The following is a 21,670-nucleotide window of genomic DNA, read 5'->3' on the forward strand; positions in this document are numbered from 1 at the left end:
TAAAATATTAAAAAAAAAATTTCAAAATTCAGCTACATTTACATATATTCTTAAGATTGTTAATCATTTGTTCTAATTTGTATTTGCCTTTTAATTTAATATCTACTTTTAAATAACTTAGATGAAAAGTAGCTCTTTTAAAGTATAAATAAAAGTAATTTAAATTTTAAAAAATTTTTGTTAGGGCGCCTGGGTGGCTCAGTGGGTTAAGCCGCTGCCTTCGGCTCAGGTCATGATCTCAGGGTCCTGGGATCGAGTCCCGCATCGGGCTCTCTGCTCAGCAGGGAGCCTGCTTCCTCCTCTCTCTCTCTCTGCCTGCCTCTCTGCCTACTTGTGATCTGTCTCTGTCAAATAAGTAAATAAAATCTTAAAAAAAAAAAAAAAAATTTTTGTTAATCCACTTTAAAAACAAGAATGTATGCAGACCATACGCACTCTAAATAAAATTGCACTTTAATTTTATTGCCCATCAAGTATACTGTCAATAGCACATGAGTTAAGTAAAAATCTTCTGTAATGAACAGGTAAGATGGTCACTGTTGTAGAAATAAGCAGGAAATAAAGGCAGGAGAAATACATTTTATGGAATAAGTATATAATGATTTATCAATTTACGTATTTTGATTCTGTTACTCATACAAGCATAGCCAACTCCTCAGAACACCTATCTATAAACAATAATAATTAAATTCAGTAGTTGGTAATTTGTCAACTTTTGGATACATAAAAACCATAGCTTTATACCAAAATTTCAATTTTGTCCTTATGAGGGCATCCTTGCTATATGAGGGTATGGGTATGTTCTATTTCACACATGACGGAACGACTTCCGACTTCCGTTTATGCTCTCCCCTGGACATCATGGAAGTTAGGGTGGCCTGTGTGTTTTCAGCGCCTCACTGACTTCTATAATAACCCTCGCACACGGTTTTCCTTTCTCTAAACCACAGAGAAGTAAACTGAACAGTAGATTAAGACTTAACCAAAGGCGTTCAGCTTATCAGTGTGGGGCTTATGTTCCATCACAGGTCTGTCTGAATCAGAACGAGAGACACATGTACGGCAAACAAGTAGAATCTAGGGCACCCCAGGGGAAAAGATGTGCATCACAGATGGTGGGGAATTTTGTGTTTTATTTTGTTTAAGCATTACTTTTTTTCTGAGCATAAACTAATGTATGCTTGCCAAAAAAAATAAAAATCAAATAAAAGAAATTGCAGAAAGAAGAATACCCTACAATATCACCTACAATCCCACCATCCTGACAGAGCTACCTTAAAAATTGCAGAGGTGGACATTTCTTTCCAGAGTTTTTTCTCTGCTTTTATGTGTGTACACACAACACTCTTCCAAAAAATGTGATTGTGTTATAATTCTGTTTATAACCTGCCTTCTCCACTATTTTGTGGACATCTCTCCATTTGAAGAGATATATATTTACATAACTATTTAAGGATTGTATAGAATTCCATTGTTGTACACTTGCCATCATTTACTTAGCCTCTCCCCTATGATGGACATTTGAACAGCTTCCAGTTTCCATTACGGCAAACAATGCTTTAACATTCTTTGTGCACTTGTTTGATTATTTCTTCAGAAAAATTGCTGAAGACGTAGTTTGGGGATCAAAGGTAGCACCTTCTCAGACTTTTGATCTACCCAATAAATTACATTGTGAAAGCATTCTAAAAATTTGTATTCCTACCAGCACTGCCTGAGCACATTTCCTTAAACCCTTACAAGCTCTGAATATTATCTTTCTCTTTAATCTTTGCCAATTTCACAGACCACTGTGATATCTCAGGATTGTTTTAATTTGTATTTTTTGATTACTAGTGAAATTAAGTATATTTTATTATGCCTATTGGCCATTTTTATTTCTTTTATGAGCTGCTTTATTATACTCATGTCCTTTGCTTATTTTTCATTTGAGAGGACTTGCTTTTTAAAATTGACTTTTTAAGAGTATTTCTTTCTTAGAGTTACTTTAGCCATTAGCCTACTTTAAAGCTTTAGAGTTACTTAAAAAAAAAAAGATGGTTTTCCCCATAATAATCAAAGTAGTAGTGTGTACTTATTAGAGAAAAATTAAAATCTAGAAAATACAGAGAAAGAAAAGTAAAAATGGCCCATAATCCCACCACATTATCTTCTTTTTTAAAATGTACAAAGTAAAAAGTGAATGTTTTTCCTTCCTCTTTCTACACTACCAGCTCTGCCAACCTTCAGTAGGCATCATTTTATTTCATTTTATTTTGAGAGAAAGAGAGTATGCATGCACACACACACGCGTAGGGGAGGGGCAGAGGGAGAGGAGAGAGAAAATCTTAAGCAGGCTCCATGCCAGGTGACGAGCCCTGCTTGACTTAGAGCTTGATCCCACGACCCTGAGATCATGACCCAGGCCAAAATCAAGAGTCAGAAACTCAATGGACTGAGCTTCCCAGGTGCTCCAGGAGACATCCTTTTAGACAGAAAACTTATTTGCATATTAAAGATAAAGATAAGATGGCAATTTTCCCTTCAGCCCTATCAACATTATGACCAAGAAGAAACTTTATAATTATTCCTACCGACTTTCCCATTACATTCTCTGCTTTTCTTAGGCCATCTGCACTCCTAAGGATAGATAAACATCTCTATGTTCTGTTGATAATTTTATGGCATCATTTTTTTTTTTATGATTAACCCTCATCTGGAATTTATTCCAGCATATGATGTGAAGTAGTGATCTTACATTCACCCATTCATTAATGTTCAATGTGGGATTTCAACTCACTACCCTGGGATCAAGAGTCTCAGACTCTACCAACTGAGCCAGCCAGGCACCTCTGTAGTGATCTGACTTTATACTGGTTGAAGGGTTATTCACATCATATACTGAATTGCCTATCCCTTTTAAACTGATTTCAAAAGTCCATGCACCATTTAATAATTTCTTTTACATGCTTTTGGACTTTGCATTTTGGCACCAGTTTTGCACATTTAAAGATCTGGCAAGGCAGTTATAATGTATTATTCTTGTTTTTAGAGTTTTGGGGACTATTCTTACCAGTTCATTTTATTGGTATTTTATTGCTAATTATGTTAAACATTTTGATAAATCTGGGGGCTCTTGACATCTTTTCAATAATAACCATCCTCGTTTAGGACCACAACATTTCTCTCCAGTAATTAAAATATTTTATATTCTACAATAGAGGGCATTTGGACATTTCTTGCTAAATTTATTTCGGGGGGGTTGTAATTTTTATTATTTAGGTCATCTTTCTCAATCCAGATGTCTAACTGATTATTGTTGGAAAGTGTCTTAGAGGAATGAATTCAAGGACAATAGTCAAAGGAAGTTAAACAGCCAGGGTACTGTCACAAGGGGACATAAACACACGTCGACTCTGACACATCTTGCCATCAAGCAAAGGTAAATGCAAACTCACAGGAAAATGAAATTTATATCCTTTCAACTTGGTTTATAAGCTTTCAAAGAAACATTTTTTTCTGTATTCTCTAGAGTATAATGTAATTTGAAAAAAGTTTCAGGTCTTCTTCAGTGTCTGAGGATGTATTTTTCAGCAATTCCTTTTCATGATGATAAGAAAGAACTTTACATCCCCATATACATTAGCCCAGTAGAACCTCCCCCAACCCAGCTGCTGTGTGTACAATATTCCTGAAGACAGGGTTATTTCTTTTGCCTTATCTATCCTGTGGGTCATTCCAAATTTGAGCTATTCTTCAGAGAGTCATGAAATTAGCAAAAGGAGGACAGTATTTATCTAACAAAAAGTGCAAAATACGCATGTTCTTTGCTGAGTTTTATCTTCCTTTAGATTTCAGGGTGGTATCATTTAAAACTTCCGTGGACCAAAGTTAACCACCAACATTTCTGAAAACAAGTCACAGGCATGAGAATATATTTAAAGTTTATATAAGCCAAATATAATTTATAAGAAGACCACTGTATAGATAAGAAGTCACTTATACAGAACTGTAGGAAAAGAAATGAGCAGTTATAAAAATGGGTAGAAGATGGGGTGCCTGGGTGGCTTAGTCCGTTAATCGACTGCCTTTGGCTCAGGTTGTGATTCCCAGGGTCCTGGGATCTAGTCCCATGTTGGGCTCCTTGCTCAGTAGGGAGCCTGCTTTTCCCTCTGCCTGCTGCTCCCCCTGCTTATGCTCTCGTTCTCTGACAAATAAATAAATAAATCTTTAAAAACAAAACAAAACAAAAACTTTTTAAAAAAATGGGTAGAAGATTTGTTAAGGCAATTTGCAAAAGAGCATAACTGAACCACCAATAAACATCTGAGATAAGACTATTTACCATTAATCCTGTAAACCAAGACAATGAGCTACCACTTCACACATCTTGTTTATTTAAAAAAGAAAAAAGTATGCTAAAACCATGTGTTCGGATAAAATAGGAGTTCTGGTGGTCGGCTGATGGTGATATAAATCAGTTCAGACTGTTCAGAGAGCAATATGACACTATCTCATAAAGTTTTAAGATATTCATACCTCATGATCCAACAATTCCAATTTAAAGAATATTCCCAAGAGAAATTTGCATGGGTGCCCAAGGAGACACATGTAAGGATGGTGAGTGTAGCATTATTTATAACAGTGAAACACTGGAAACAACTCATATGTAACATTAATTGGGTATACTTTGCATATAGGGTTTTGTTTTGTTTTCCAGAATAGAGTACTGAGTGGACTGTATCTATACTTAGATATTGATGACTACATCTCCAACACACAATAATGGATAATAATGTTGCAGAATAATTCCTACAGTTGATTCCAATCGATATCATGTATTGTTTATGAATACATATCTCTGTAGTAAAACTAGAAAGACACAGATGGAAATGATGCACAGCAACACATGATGCTGGTTGACTCCAGTGAAATAAGGAGCCAGATGGAATCAGAATGAAAAAGAGACTTCAACGTTCTCTAAAGATTTATTTCTTTTATTATTATTTTTTTTAAAAAAGATTTTATTTGACAGAGAGAGACACAATGAGAGAGGGAACACAAGCCGGGGAAGTGGGAGAGCGAGAAGCAGACTTCCTGCTGAGCAGTGAGCCCGATGTGGGGCTCGATCCCAGGACCCTGAGATCATGCACTGAGTCAAAGGCAGATGCTTAACGACTGAGCCAGGCGCCCCTCAAAAGCTTTATTTCTTTAAAAAAAAAAATGGATTCAAACATGAAAATATAGAAACACTTGCTGAATATTGGTCGTGGAAGTAAGGATATTCATTATTATTTTCTGTACTTTTCCATATGTTAAAATAGCTTATATTTGAAAATTAAATGGAAATAACCTACTTCTCTAATAGAAAGCTAGCCAGCCCATCTCCATGGTGATGACACCTCCTGGACGTCCTTCGTCCTCCGTGACAGACGAAACATAGCCTTCCCGTTGCTACTCTACTCCAGGCATCCATATGTATGACAAGTTTATGACATACTTCTTTGCAAGTCTGTGATTTTGTAACTTCAGAAAATCCTCTCTACCAGTTCGGGGAATTACCAGGCTCTGAGGGACCACTCATACCAACACGTCACAAGCAATGACTGCAAAGCTTGATTTCTCATATCTAAAAACTAGAAACTATTTGCTAATTTTCTGTTAGACTCCAGGAAGAAAAGGAAGCCAGTCCTACCTTAAAAAAGTAATTGATTTCCTTTTATTGGGATTAAGAACTACGCAGTTCTCTTCCTAGACTCCTTTTATGCCTGGGCTTTTAGCAAACTAGAGCTAATGTAATGATCAGTTGAATTTACCATCTTATTCTAGATCCTTATTCTAGATAATTACCTTTCCACTTCCCCATATAGTTTTTTCGTTTTACTTCTGATTTATGTAACTGCTGTATTTGCATGTGTTTGTAAATGTTCTTAGAGCCATCTAAAAGGAAATACCTCTTAAAGTAATAAGAAAGTCAATTGATGGATAGATGGATGGACTGATTTACGAGCCATAGATTATATTAATTTACCCAGAGAAGCATGACTGCCAAATAGACCAGTATATTTTGTCAGCTGCTCCATATATTTGCTGGTCAGGATGAAAGTCTACTCTAAGAAGAGTTTCTAGCAAGGTTTCTCAGTGAGTGCAAAGTCAGTCTTTCCCACGATAGTTCCCACTATGTGGCTGCCAGATCACTTTGCCCAAAACGGAACTCTGGCCTTACTACATACTGTTGGAAACCTTCAGAAGTTCTCGATGGTCCTTAAAATTAAGTAGACATTTCTCAGGTGGGCATCTTATACAATGCCTACCCAAAAACCTCACTGCTATGTCTTCTGTTCCTAACATGTTCCCTCGGTCTCAGCCAAAGTGGAAAATCAATAGTTTTCAGGGGCACCTGAGTGGCTCAGTGGGTTAAGCCTCTGCCTTCAGCTTAGGTCATAATCTCAGGGTCCTGGGATCGAGCCCCACATCAGGCGCTCTGCTTCCCCATCTCTGTCTCTGCCTGCCTCTCTGCCTGCTTGTGATCTCTGTCTGTCAAATAAATAAATAAAATGTTAAAGAAAGAAAATCAGTAGTTTTCTGAGCACCTTCCACCTACCCATGTTCATTCTTTTTGAATATCGCTCCCTCCACCAATATCCTCCCCTACCATCGAATCTTGTTATACTGAGGCTCCTGGGTGGCTCTGTTGGTTGAGCGTCTGATTCCTGATTTCAGTTCAGGTCTTGATCTCACAATTATGAGTTTGAACCCCGTGTGGGGCTCTGCACTGGCATGGAGACTACTTAAAAAAAAAAAAAAAAAGAAGAAGAAAGAAAGAAAGAAAGCAAAGGGAAAAGAAAAAAAAAGAATTTTACTTATAATTGGATGTTCATTTCTGAGTCCTCTGGCTATAGTAATAGCAGATATTCATATGTTAACTTATTTGATGCTCATACAACATATATGTATAATCAAGTATAATTAGCTTATTTTCTAGACCAGAAAAACTGAAGCATGAAGAAGTAAGTCACTTTGGGGAGCACCTGGGTGGCTCAGTTGTTAAGCCTCTGCCTTCTGCTCAGGTCATGATCCCAGGGTCCTGGGAACAAGCCCCGCATAGAGCTCCCTGCTTGGCAGAAGGCCTGCTTCTCGCTTTCCCACTCCCCCTACTTGTGTTCCCTCTCTCACTGTGTCCCTCTCTGTCAAATAAATAAATAAAATCCTAAAAAAAAAAAAAAAAAAATTGAAGTAAGTCACCTCGCCAAAGGCACATAACTAACGAGAGATGGAGCTGGGATTCAAACCTGGAATGGAGCTGGGATTCAGTCTGGCTCTGGAATTCATGTTCCCATTGATGAAATTCAGGGCAGAATGCCCCCAAATATGGCGCCTGGGCACATTGAGTATTTTAACCTGAGGGAACTTGTGAAATGGCAGTATAGGGAGGACTTTATTACCTTCTCCCCAAGCAGATCATAAGACCGTCATGTACCCACCTTATACCTGGAGGAAAGGAACATCCTTATCTCCGAAGACAGATTCAGGACAGAGGAATCTGAAGGAACATCCCAAACCTGGCACTCTTCCAGTGTTCTCTGCCTCAGGGAGTGTTACCGTGATCTACCTCTCTTCTTATCTCACCAGACCTGTCTCCGTCTCGCTCTCAGTGCTCCAGCTCCGTATCTTCTTTCTGTTCCTCAAAGTCCTTCTCCATTCTTGCCTCAGTACCTTTGCACACACTTCTTCCCTCTGCCTGGGGTTCACCCAGGTAACCATTGCTCAGCTGCTTGATCAGGCTCAACTCAATTTCCTCAGGAAAGCCTCTCTGACCCGGTAGGCCAGATCATGGCCTCTGCCTTTGCTCTCAGAGTTCACTGTGTTTATCCTTCATAGCACAGTGCACTTAGCAGTCCGACGCTCTATGTCCCACATCACAACTGGCCCACGCGGCCCAGTCCCAGCACAGGGTCACTCTCAGAGACATGAACTCCAGGTGAGTAACTGAAAGCAATTCAGTGTGTTACTAAAATCAGCCAGAAAATAGCAAAGGGATCCAGTTAATGGATCCAGTTAACACTCTGCTTGAGAACATCCATCTTGCCCTTCCTCTTGCTTTCAGTCTCACTTTGTATTAGAGCCCCAAGAACCTTCTCTTCCACCGCTGGCATGCGCGATGGGGTCACACCACTAGTTTTGAACTCTGGCTGTGCCACCTATGAACTCTGTAACCTTGTGCAGGTCACATAACTCTTTAGGCCTCAGCTCTCACATTTGTAAAGTGGAAGTACAGTCAGTACTTCTCCCAGTGTTTGGCAAGGTACACCGAACTACTCCTAAAATATAATTTGGTAGTCAATAAAAGTTATAAAAAGCAATAGTTTAAACATTTTAATTTATATTTTAATAAATTATTTCTATCTACCTCTTTTCTTTTTCTTTTCTTTTCCTTTTTTTCCCCCCACAAATCTCTTGTCCTTAATTCTAAAGTCTAGTTGCTCTTTCCTCCATTAATTAGATTTGGCACCATGACAGCTCAGGAACTCAGCTGACAAAGAAAGAATTCTTGTTGGCATGGGGCAGAGGAGGGAGTGAGATGGGAGAAGCTTAGAAGACAAAAGCAGAATTCTCTTTGATGGTTGAAAGAGTGAAGGAAACTATAAATATTGTAATTAACAACTTTCCCTTGATTTTCCATCCATCACACCTCTCTGTTTGATTATTATATAGCATCCCACATTGGGCTAGGCTCTGGGAGAGCAGAATCTGTGTGTCTCCCACTCGCCATTGTGTGCACGGTTCCTGGAACACAGCAGGTGCTCAGATGTCTGCGAAAGAATGCATGAGGGAGGTCATGATGATTAAGTAGAATCACGCTGATCAAGCACTTGATTCGATGCCTGGCTCATACTGGTTCTTGATATTCTTCCTCTGTTATTATTATTCCTCCTTTAACATCCATTTTCTTCTCTATGAGAAATTCTCCCTGTACCAGTCTTATCCCTAATCTATTTCCAAACCTCATCCTCAGAGCGCCTTCTCAGGAAGCCTTCCCACAGGGAGGAGAGGGTCCCTCAGGTGCTCCCTCAGCATGCTGTGCTGCTCCCTAATAGAGGATTAGCCAGTGACATAACTCTCTCCTTACTGGATTGTAAACTCCCAGGGGGCAGTGACCACATCGCCTTTGACTTGCAATCTCCAGGACCTAGCATGCTGCTGGAAACAGAGCAGGTGCTCCAAAGACGTGACATGAACATTATTAAATCGCAGTTTCTCTTAGAGCTGATTCAACAAGGTTTCCATGAGTCCTTAATGAAACCTGGGAAACGCTCACAACAAAATGCTCACAACAATATATTATTTCACAACAATATATTATTTCAGTGATATTCGCACATGATCTCTTGGAGTTGCATTACTTCAGCATATGGCTAATATCATTCATTCAATGTTGAGTCTTTCTAGTTTCAGAATGAAAGATGATATATTCTGGTGTTCCTGTTCCCAAGTGTGGAAAATCAGGTCTCCCCTCTGCTCTGATGAACCCTTTTAACCTGGGTTTTGGGAGTTCAAATACGTGGAAACACAGAGTTGAAAGGCTTTTTCCTCCTCCAGTGAGTGGCCTAAACTACCCAGAGCTAATGGTTGTTGAACGTATTTTCGAAGTGCTCCAGTGGTAATGACAGAGCCTAATCACCTGTGCAGCTGAGTTCTGCCTTAGGTCAGAGAAACTCTCTTGCTGCATTCTAATCCAATTTTGTCTGGTTTTCATCTCTATAGAGATGGAGAAAAGCCAGTGAGCCTCCTCCTCCAAATAAACCATCCTGTTCTTGAAGAAAGTTGTTAAATCAGTCTTTGCCTGCAATTTTCAAGGCAAAACCAGTTCAGTGTTTTAAATTTTTTTTTTTTTCTTGTAGGTCTTCTTTTCCAATGTTTTAATGGTTTCTATTGCTTCTCTTTGGAACTTTGCCAACTCCTCTACAGTTCTCCAGAAATTTAGAAACCAAAACTTGATTCGACACTAATAAGGGTCTGACCACTGTTAAATATAGAAAACAATTGTAGGTTCTCAGCCTTTGTATGTCCTAGCCTGTCAGTAGCTGTCGGGGCAGGAGAACGCCATTAATCCAGACATCATTAAAGCATCATTTGTGATATTCTAGAATAAGGTTGAACAGGGATTTACCACTTAAAAAAATATCTTTTGCTTTACAAGTAGTTTAGAGGGAAGCACAGGAAGATATTAAAATGCTCACAACAATATATTATTTCAAGCATTCATTAAGTGAAAAATAATCAACATCACACATTATAAGCTCTTTTTAACTCTTTACCAGGCCAGTTTACCTAAGGAACTTTTTAAGACATTGGTTTGGTAAAGCACATTGTATTTCTGTGAGTTTTGACACTCAAATGTATTTCTGTACCATGAACTTGTATCAGTTCAATTGCCTTCCAAATTTCTTATAACAATATGTAAATAAATATGTAATATATAAACAAACATAATATATAAACAAAACAATGTCATGTTTATGAAATTTTTTAATTACTTATTTTTCTGATCCCCCCCCCTTTGTTTCTTTTTGATTGTTATTTATGAAAGATTGGTCCCAGAATAGACTTTCACACTCTCAGTTGCCCTGTTTTACCTGGACATATGAATCTAGTGTAAAAGGGTAGCTAGCATGCGCTGGGATCCCTTGGAAGACAAGGCTGGGTGTGAGAGAGTCCCCAGTGTACATTTTCATTGATCCCAACTGCTGCCCATCCCCTTGTGGCCTCTTTCAGCTCCCACGTAGGTAAGAAATGGGTTCAGAGACAACCAGCCTCTGTCTGTAAGATCACTAAATCTTGCAACTGATTTCTAAGTTTCTAACTCAATTTCTTCTGTTCTTCCAAGGACGACTCCCAAGGACGACTCCCAAGGACGGCTCCCAATTACTTAATCCCCTCCTATTCTTTTAAAAACATTTCTAAATATCCTATTGTGAAGCCTCTGTTTGGGTTCCTGAAATAATTTCTTGAGCGGTGTTTTCCCTTAAGCCACTTCGATTCTTTTTAGTTGAGATTCGCTTTTAGTTTCCCTAAGAGCAGGGTCCCACCCAAGGATTTGGGTGTGGTGTCCTTGCGGGAGGTTATCCCAGAGAGCAGGAGGGACAGAAAGGGAGGCTGGACAGGAAGGAGGCAGAGTCAGTAGAAGTGTGATGATCGAGGTCCCCCTGCGGGCAGTGTCTGAGATTTAAGGACCTCTAAGGAGCATACAGAATTCCTCCTGGGATTGTCTCTGGAAGGACAGGAGGCCAGTGCATCTGTCTAGCAGCACAGAGCACAGACCCCTCACCTTATCAAGCCTTCCGTATCATGAATCGGTGTGATTTATTAGAGCCCTTGGAATAAGTGGGTCATTTGATGGGAATACATGCTCCCTGGTGGGGCTCCTCGTGAACCTCCACTGGAAACTGACATTTGGGTAGTAACTTTTAATCTCTTTGGAGTTGAAAAAAATTCAGTTTTGATATGAATCTACACCACTTTGAGGGTACTTTCACCAACAATGCTGTGGAAATTAATCTCTTTTGCCTCCTCCCCCAGTGTTGGCATAAGAAGCAAGAATCAGACAGAAACCAAAGATGGTATTCAGGCAGACTCTGGGGAGAGATCACAGGAGCCAGCTCCACCGAGCAGGTCAGTCTGAGAGCCAGGGGACTCACAGGGACTCCACCAGGTGACCTGGATGCGCTCCTGCTTCTGTGCAACTGGGGCACCGTATTTATTTGAGAAGGAACATTTTATTCCAGTCACATGATGAGAATATTTTTCATTAGAAAATATGTTAGGTGTATTTGTATAATTAGAGCAAATTGACCACTCAGTACTAGTGGTTTAGAGTGCTGTGTGTAAAGAGGGCGGTCCGTGTCTCAACATATTCTTAGATGGTAATTTCTCAAATCTTCTTGGCCATGATCCACAATAAGGCAAACATTTTACATGATGATTCAGTAGACACATATATAAATACATAACTGACACAAAATTTCTACAAGATATTAATTTTCAGTATGTACTCTGATATTTTTTGTTCTGGTCCATTCTATTCTATTCTACTCTTCTACCCGATTCTACTTGTTCTATTCCATTTTTTAAAAATGCTAGTCTAGACTCACTAAGTTGTTTTTGTGACCTACCAGCAGATCCCAAACTGCAGTTGGAAAAATGCCGCTCTAGGGCACCATACATAGCTTTGCGCTCCGATTCCTCAACGGATTTGTTTCCTTTCATGTCATAAATCAATGTACATATGATTTGTTTCCTACTATAACAGTGGGGTTGGTTTCCCATCCAGCCTTTTTCCTCCCACCATGTCTTTTTCCATTAGCCAAGAGTGTTACAATGTAAGATACGTTGTTTTGGACACATTGGAGCCATTTCTAAATTCTTTGGTATTTCATTCTAAAAAGGATAAGCTGCAAAACCTACTCAAGAGGGTCTTGGCTCAGGATGCTTTAGGTTGTAAGCAAAAGAAATCCTGCCTCAAGCTGTCTTCAATAATACAGCAATGTAGCGTCTCATCTTAGGAAGTTCAGAGCAAGGCTTGGTTGACTCCCTGGCCCACTGATGTCATGGAGGATGCTGGCTTTTCCATCTCTCAGCTCTGCCTGTCTCCAGGCTTCATCTGCAGGCTGGTATCAAGATGGCGTAGCTGTTCCAGACATCACATAGAGGAGCAACTGTATCCACATCCAACACAGGGTGACTCTCTTCCTGTTTTTCTTTTCTAGAGAAGCTCCCAGGAGCTGTCTTGTCATTCCCCATTGGCTGTAATGTGGCGCATGCCTATCCTGAAGTCAATGACTGGCAAGGAAGATGCGAGAGCCCTTGAAATCCCTGAAGTTATCTTTGATTTTTCCTTTTGTCCTGTCTCCATATCTAATTTCTCACCAAGTCATGATAAGTCTACTTCTACACACATCCAGAATCAGACCACTTTCCCCTATCACCATTGCTACTACCCTGGTCCAGGCTGCCATCTTTCCTGCCTGGATATTGCATAGCCTCCAAATTGCTTTCCCTTCTCCCTCTCTTCATGCTCCTCTTCGTTCACTTCTCAACACAGGGTAACCTTGTCAAAACAGCAGGTTCTGTCAGGTCACTCCTCTGCCTGGAACTCCTCAGCAATCTAAGAATGCCTGTGAGGCTTTGCGCTCAGGGCCAGACATGGAGCAATGAATGAGACAGACATTCAGAAGGGGCTTACCTTCTGTGGGGACTAGGGATACAGGCGAGCCAGTGAGATCACAACATAGGTGGTATGGTGGATGGTAACAAGAGCTCAGGGAAAAAATAAAGTAGGTCGGGGCACCTGGGTGGCTCAGTGGGTTAAGCCTCTGCCTTCAGCTCAGGTCATGATCTCAGGGTCCTGGGATTGAGCCCCGCATCAGGCTCTCTGCTCGGCAGGGAGCCTGCTTCCTCCTCTCTCTCTCTCTCTCTGCTTGCCTCTCTGCCTACTTGTGATTTCTCTCTTTCAAAAAAATAAATAAAATCTTAAAAAAAAAAATGAAGTAGGTCACTGACATCCTGAGGTTTGTAATCTAATATACTTGAAAGTCATGGTACAGAGCAGGCCCCAGGTACGTGACAGCTACATTAGTTATTTTTGCATTTGAAGCTGACAAAAACCTAGTTCATAGCAAATTAAGCAAATCAAGACAAATGCAAAAGCAGGCCTAGCTTCAGGCATGGCTGGTATCCAGAAGCTCAAACAACATCCCCAGGGGCCAGTCCCTCTCTCCCTTTCCACCAAGATTTTCCCCATATTGGCTTCATTCTCTGGTACATTGTCACCAAGTGAGAGCCATGATGGGCACCATGGCTCCAACTAACTTCCTACTATGGTAGTAACCTCGTAGAAAGAGTCTATCACAGAATTTCTAGCCATATTTCAAACTACATTTTGAGAAACATGGTAACGTGGACTTCAATAAATTATTAATCTGGGCCCCTGGGTGGCTCAGTGGGTTAAGCATCTTCCTTCAGCTCCAGGCGTGATCCCAGGGTCTTGGGATGGAGCTTTACATTGGGCTTCCTGCTCTGTGGGAAGCCGGCTTCTCCCTCTCCCATGCCTCCTGCTTATGTTCCCTCTCTTGCTGTGTCTCTCTTTGTCAAATAAATGAATAAAATCTTTTAAAAAAATTATCCTTCTCTGTCATTTCCCTCACATATGACACACAATTATCTTTTTTCTCAAGTAAGACTCTTTCTGAAGAGCCCTGGGGTTGAGAGGGGTAGGGGACTTGTGTATGTGTGTCCTGACTTCTTCTAAGCTTTTGGTTTAGGAGAAAGCATGAAAGGGTAGCTCTCAAAAGGGGAAGAAACTGGTAAGGTGACATTTAAGGCAACATGTAACATGTGTGGAAGGTGCTGGCATCACCAGGTAGATAAGCAGCACATTTGGGCACCAGCAGGGGATGTTGGTATCTTCCCCTCCATTTGCTAGGTTTCTCTTTTTCTTAATTTTGTTTTACTCAAAAAATATTTGTTGAGGGGCCCCTGGGTGGCTCAGTTGGTTGAGCATCTGCCTTTGGTTCAGGTCATGATCTCAGGGTCTGGGATTGAGCCCTGTGTCAGGATCAGTGAAGATTCTGTTTCTCCCTCTCCCTCTGCTCCTCCCCCAACTCATGCTCTCTGTCTCTCAAATAAATTTTTTTAAAAAGGTCTTTAAAAAATTTTTGTCGAGCTCATATTACATGCCAGGCAGTGTGCTAGATGTGGGGCAAGGCACAACCTCTGCCTCGAAGAAAAAAATAGTGTTCTTAGCTGACAAGCAGCTGCAGGAAGAGCATTCTAATGGGAGACACCTGGAGTAGAAATGCTGGGCATGGCTGGGGGTAGGCGAAGAGAGCCATAGACTGGCTGGAGCCCATGGACTGTAGAAAAGGGGAGTATGAGAGAATAGGTTGGACAGAAGGATGGAACCATATCACCTGTTTGGGAGCTGGGACTTATTTGGCACAGATCCTGCCAGAGGGGTATCAGAAACCATCCATTGCCCCACTGTGCCATCCTGGTCACTGCCAGGGTGAAGCTGAGCTAGGAGGCCGAGCAGACACTGCAGAGGCTCCTCAAGGACATCTTCAAGGGCAGCCAGTATACTGTCTGCAAGGCAGTGATTTCCTTGGAATTTAAGAGGAATGCATATCGCGAAATGCCTGAACCAACGTTTTGAGCCTACTTTGGAGATAAATGACTATCTGGTCATCTGGATTTGGAAGCAGTCAATGAACAGGAACAGCATGGAAGGTGTGTGCTCTGACCAGGATAAGAAAGCTCATCAATCAGACGTTCATGGCTTGGACGGCAAGGGATCTTTGCTGGCGTTATCTGTGCCCGAATGGAAAATCTACTAACTTATTTATGGTAGACTTTATCAAAACAAATGTTTTTCACAATGAAAAGACAAAATAAAAACAACTACCCAGCTTCCTTGTCTTTAAGATAATAAGGAATTGCATCCATTTTATTAATGAAGACACTAAGGTTCAGAGATGTTAAATGACTTTTCCAAGGTCACACAGCTTCCGTGGACATGAAGCAGCTCTCATAGCCACATCTCTAATACAGTTCTGTTCTAAAAGGAAGCATCAGTGTGAATTACAATGAGATTTTCAAAACCTAGTTGACTAACAAACTTCATAAATAATGGCAACTGTAAATATTTTAGTATTTCTTTTAATATATTTGCACTCAGCTCAGGGAATAATAATCTAAACAGAGTTGCTATTTAGATTTCATTCATTCATAACCACCCATTACACAGAGCACAGAGCTAGAATTCTTCAATGAAGAATAGACAGTAGATGCTTCCTCTTCAGGTTGTATGCACATTAATAATATAATCTTACAATGAGTTCTGTGGCCCATCAAGGTAATAAAAACCTATCCATTTTGACATTGAGCTGTCCATGATCCAATACAGAGCAATTTTCTTATTAAGACAATTTTTAAAGCAGTTTTAGGTTCATAGCAGAATTAAGGAGAAGGTACAGAAATCTCCCATATACCTTCCTGTCCCTACACATGCATAACTTCTGTTATCAACATTCCCCACCAGAGCAGTACATTTGTTACAGCTGATGAACCTACATTGATACATCTCGTGATCATCCAAGGTCCGTGGTTTGTGTTAGGCTTCACTCTTAGTGTGGTACGTTCTATGGGTTTGGACAAATGTACAGTGATGTGTACCCAGCATTGTGGTATCTCTTTGAGTAATTTCACTGCCCTAAAAATCCTCTGTGCTCTACCTATTCGTCCCTCTCCACTCCCAGCTCCTGGCAACCAAAGATCTTTTTACTGTTTCCATAGTTCATCTCTTCCAGAAAGTCATATAGTAAGAATGATATAGTACGTAGCTGACTTAAAGTAAGTCAATGACTTATAGTAAGAAACACATATTTGGTATTCCTCCAGTTTCTGGCACAGACATCTTAAAACCCTTGGAATTTTCTAAGTGAAGGAAAGCTACAAATGTGTCTTTTGTTATGTTAATGAGGTAGATTTTGGCCATCACCTAAGGATGGGGACTGTTTGCCAGGGGAGCCAACTCTGTGATTAGAGAGTTGGAACTTTAAGTCCCACTCCCCACAGGAGGGGAGATGGAGTTCAATCCCCAATGGCCAATGATTTAATCAATTATGCCTAGGAAGGAAACATCCGTAAAAGCCCAGAAAGCTGGGTTTCTGGTTGAGCTTCCAGGTTGGTGAACGTGTGGAGGTGCTGGGAGAGTGGCAAACTCTGAGGGCGTGAAAACTTCAAGCCCCCTTTCCCAGATCTTGCCCAATGCATCTTTTCTGTCTAGAAGTTCCCAACTTATATCCTTTTATAATAAACCAGTCATCTAGGAAGGAAAATGTTTATCTGAGTTCTGTGAGCTGCTCTTGCCAATGAACAGATCCCAGGAAGGGAGTGTTGGAAGCTCTCATCCAGCCAGTCTGGCCAAAAGCACAGGGGACAAGCGAGACTTGCAGATGGCATCTGAAATGTGTGTGTGTGGCAAGGAGAGCAGCTTGCAGGACTGAGCCCTTACCCTGTGGGACCAGACGCCATCTTTAGAGAGATAGTGTCAGAACTGAGCTGAATCGTAAGACACCCAGCTGGTATTGGGGAATTGCTTGGTGGTGTGAAGAACGCCCCACACCCCCACATTGGAATTGGTACCAGAACCTGAAGTAGCCTTTTCAGATTGGCTTCTTTCACTTAGTAGCATGCACTTAAGTTTCCTTCCTGTCTTTTCATGGCTTGATAGTTTTCTTTCTTATTAGCATTGAATAGTATTCCATTGTCTGAATGTACCACAATGTATTTATCCATTTGTCTACTGAAGGACATCTTCGTGGCTTTCAAGTTTGGGCAATTAGGAAGACGACTGCTCTAAGCATCTGGGTGCAGGACCGAGTTTTCAGTTCCTTTGAGTGATTACTAAGGAGCGCAGTTGCTGCATCACGTGGTGAGAACACATGTGGTTGTGGAAGAAACTGCAGCTGTCTCCCAAGGTGACATTGAATATGAGGGAAACCAACTTCCTTGATGTAGCTGTATCCCTGATGGATTAGTGGCTGAAAGATACACTTAGGAATCTGAGGGGTAAGGCTCCCAGCTTCATCACTTTCCAGCCATTGTAGCTGTGGGCAAATTACTGAACCTCCTCATTTCTTCTCGTATAAACAGGTCATGAGAATGGACATCTTATAGCATTTGGAGAGTATCACATAAAACAACACAGATAAAGCCCTCCCCAGTGTGTGGTCTCGTCGCTAGCCCTTAATGACTACATGGTTTCTTCTCCTCCCCCTGTAACCCATGAGGTTCAGGTCACCTCTCTCTGTTATGATAGTTCATCTCTATTATCTTCCCATTGCAGTCAATTACAATATGACTAGACTTGACCTTCTGATTCTTTAGGATACATTTTTAACTTATTTTATAGAATAATGGTGAACTTAATCTAAACCGCTTGCCTTTTACTTTACGAGTAGCTGCGTGGCACATAAGCTATAACTTAAGGCAACATAGAACCTCATATTAGACACTCATTATATATAGTTTTCTTTTAAGAGAATTAATGATCCAGTCCTCCAACTTGAAGAAATTTCTACATTATCAAAATAAAACCATCAAGTAAACACATACCATCCTGACAGTTTATAGATTCCTGCTTTGATCACCTATCCCAGAACGTACCAGAACTCAGATTTTTAGGTTTCTGTTTCTGAATACAATATTCTTCAAAGTGAGGTTACTTGATCGTTTCGCATGATGAACATACTACATACACAAGTTAATCTCACATGCAGAATGGTTTCCATGCACGAACCACCAGAAATCTACGAGAAAAGGTAACAAAACTTTCCTAATTATAACAGACCCTCGGAACCAGCGACACTGGTGGGACAGAAAGGGGAGGCGAAGAAAGAAACAGAACTTAAGAGAATTGGTCCAAACCTCGGCCAAAGGAATTAGGAAACTGGAGACTTGATGGTACGAGCAAGATTTGCCTTTGTTTATTTCTCAGATAAAATAAAGGAAACCCTGAACAGTGGGAAATTTCCTTCTACCTCCCCAAAGGGAAGCAGAAGGGGCTTAAGGAAGGCTCTCACCAGCTTTACAAATAAGAAACTGAAACACTTACAGCCAATTTTACTGCCAGCAAAATGCAGGCTCTTTCTAAATGTAGCTAATGATGGGCACATCAAACTAGGACAATTTAATTTTAATTCCGGGACACACACATCAAAGGCTTGGTTTTCCTCGCCCTGCTTTTCCGTTACTGCCATAAATGATGTAAATAGTACACTTTCTTCTTTGGAAAGAATATCAGGAGTGGTTTGTTTTTTAATCTTCTGTTCGTGTTGATACACTTGACCAGGGAGAAATCTGCCAAATGTATAATAATACGTAAACAATCCCACAAGCACCCAGAGGCTGCAAATTCCTTGAGGATCATGGCAGTTCTAGCACTATTTTCATCTCCTTCAGTCTCTGGCTTGGGCACAGGACAAGGTATCAGTGGAAGCTGGCATTCAGAGGAGAATTAGGTAGGGGTTTCCTAGAGGCCTGGGCCAGTCCTGGTCCTGATGGTCACAGACGGTTGTGTCCACCAGATGAAGCAGCCAAATTAAGAGGTAGAGTCAGAGGAAGACCCCTCCCACCCCCATACTTACACCTCACCTGCAAATTGCAGACAGAAGGTGGTAACTGATCCGTCAAGGAAATCCTTTGCTGACTGATGGCACCCTTGTTATGATAATATTCTCCATAGTATTAAGCATTTAAACTGGTTTCTGTTGACTTTTTTCTCCTTGGTCCAATAAGTGGTTAGCTGAGGCTCCTGGGATCATCATGGTGGCAGATGGACGCATCCCGTATTCCTCACCCCTCAAAACATCCACCTCGGGGCTCTTTTCTCCCCTTCCACCCTTTCCTCTTCTTCTTTTTCCTTCTCCTTCCCCTCCTTGTCCTGCTCCTTTATCAAATTTAGCATTACCACTCACTGTTTTTCACCTAAGAAGCGACTTCATAGTTGTACATCGTCATAATACTCAGACTTCAGGGTGGTGTCAACAGACCAGTAGATGAATGTCAGAACAACTGGGAGAAATCAGTCATTTGATATGGCTTTATAACAACCTCTGGTGGCAAAAAGAATAAATTATGCCATAATATGACTAGCTAGAATTTTTGAGCACCTACTATATGCCAGAGAGGCAATGTGGTAAGTATTCTGTATATATTATCTTATATAGTTCTTGCAACAACCTGATGAAGTAGGTATTTTTATTATTTCCATGTCACAAACGGGGAAACTGTAACTTAGCAAGACGGGTGAGGTCAGTTGCCCAGTGTTGTGCAGCTAGTAAGTGATGAAGCCAGGTTTGAACCCAAGAATTTTGATTCTTGAACTTATACTCTTAGTTACTAGGCTATTCTGCATTATATCTTGGGGGGGGGCACCATTCTTATTTTATTCTTCTGAAGTTTCAATATTTTGTGTTTAATTTTTTGAAGTACCCTCTTGTGGTTGTCTAGGAGTCTATAAAGTTGTCTCAAAGTCTCTTAATTATGAAAAATGTTTCTTTGAGGATGCAATTCTAAGGATCTTTTTAACAAATTTCTTTCACTTAACTATCTTATTTAACTAAATCTTTAGACTTTAATACTCTGCTTCAGCTTCTAAATGTCTGTAAACTGTGATGATCATTAGGACAAAAGAAGGAAGAAAACTCATGATCTTAAAATTGTTTTCTTTGTAACATGTGATGAATCAGACTTGCAAAGTTCATAGCACAAAAGCTCCTGATGAACGTTGATTCTGTGGAAGCTGGCCATACCACCCTCTTTTTAAAACAAAACTTTCTTTAGATGTTCTGTTTGTGGCAGATTTTTCTGGACTTAGACTAATTTTCTCCTTCCTTACTGATGTGTGGGTATGAGCTTTACTAGGTCATAAATTTCGTGACAGTTCCACATCTATCACTGGGAGACCTTAAGCAAGTCATTTAATTCTTTGAGCCTGAGTGCTTTCACTTTTAGAATGAGGTGTGGTGTAATGAAGATTCCAGTGACTACTCCCTTCCCGAGACCCTCAACCACCCCAGAGCAGTAATGGTGGCCTGTCTCTGTTAACCCTATCTTCACCCTGACCGACAAAGAAGATATGAATTATAATAAACTCTGAAGATTCTTGTAATTCTAAAGTAAGGGTTATCCCTTTATGATTTGTCTTAGAAAGATTTTTCTCATCTGGGGAGAGAGATTTTCTCTTCTGAAATGCATAGTTAATAGCATGTACTCTGACAAGAACTAGCATATGTAAGTAAAACCTCGAGTGAGAGGTTAGGAGTACTACTAAACAGCTCTACAACTTTCTCTCTCTTTTCTTTTTCTTTCTTTCTTTCTTTTTTATTTTTTCTTTCTTTCCTTTTTTTCTTTCAATTATGATAATACACATAACACAAAGCGTACCGTGGTAACTATGTTTAAGTGTACTGCTCAGGGGCATTAAGTACTTTCACACTATTAGGCAGCCGTAACCACTGTCCATCCACAGAACTCTTTTTTTTTTTTTTAAGATTTTATTTATTTATTTGACAGAGAGAGAGATGACAAGCAGGCAGAGAGGCAGGCAGAGAGAGGAGGAAGCAGACTCCCTGCTGAGCAGAGAGCCCGATGTGGGGCTCAATCCCAGGACCCTGAGATCATGACCCAAGCGGAAGGCAGTGGCTTAACCCACTGAGCCACCCAGGCGCCCCCATTCACAGAACTCTTTATCTTGCAAAACTGAAATCGTGTGGCCATTAAATAATAACTCCCTATTAATGCCCCAACTCCAGCTCCCCAGAACAACTGTCTAACTATTCTACCTACCTCACAGAAGTGGAAGCACATAGTATTTGTCTTTTTCTGACAGTGTTATTTCATGCAGCATAATTTTCTCAAAATGCATCTATGTTGTAGCATGTTTCCAAATTTCCTTCCTTCTTAAGGTTGAATAATATTACATTTAATTGTTTATCCACTCATCTGTCTATGGACACTTAGGTTTCTTCCCCCTTTTGGCTAGTCCAAATAATGATGCTATGAATATGGATGTCCAAATACCTCTTGAAGTCTGTGCTTTCAACTCTTTTGGATACATACCCAAAAGTGG

Source organism: Mustela lutreola, chromosome 1 (assembly GCF_030435805.1).
Source record: "Mustela lutreola isolate mMusLut2 chromosome 1, mMusLut2.pri, whole genome shotgun sequence".
NCBI lineage: Eukaryota > Metazoa > Chordata > Mammalia > Carnivora > Mustelidae > Mustela > Mustela lutreola.